This window comes from Camelina sativa, unplaced genomic scaffold (assembly GCF_000633955.1).
Source record: "Camelina sativa cultivar DH55 unplaced genomic scaffold, Cs unpScaffold26953, whole genome shotgun sequence".
NCBI classification, from domain to species: Eukaryota; Viridiplantae; Streptophyta; class Magnoliopsida; order Brassicales; family Brassicaceae; genus Camelina; species Camelina sativa.
Window position 1 is genome coordinate 1 of NW_010947919.1, and position 242 is coordinate 242.

At 36.4% G+C, this 242-nt stretch overlaps 1 long non-coding RNA gene across 1 annotated transcript; it reads left to right on the forward strand.

The window, feature by feature from the left end:
* On the forward strand, window positions 1-235 carry LOC109132139. Its single transcript, XR_002037386.1, has 2 exons — window positions 1-80; window positions 172-235. It is a non-coding gene; the product is annotated as an uncharacterized LOC109132139 (long non-coding RNA).
* The last annotated feature ends 7 nt before the right edge of the window (window positions 236-242 follow it).

Below are 242 nucleotides of genomic sequence, written 5' to 3' on the forward strand. Positions count from 1 at the left end.
AAACACAGAATAGGGGTAGACGCATCATCTTCAACGGTCTCCTTGTCACAACCTTGGAATTAGTCTCTCATTTTTTTAGGGTAACACTTTCAAAAGCCCATAAATATCTTGTCTCAAGAATTTTGCTGCAACTATGTATATATAGAGAGCATTGTTCTTTTATATCTGCAGGGATACACAAACACAAATGAATGGAAATACTCAAAAATGGAGATATTATTCACACGTTGTCCTAGGGAGTG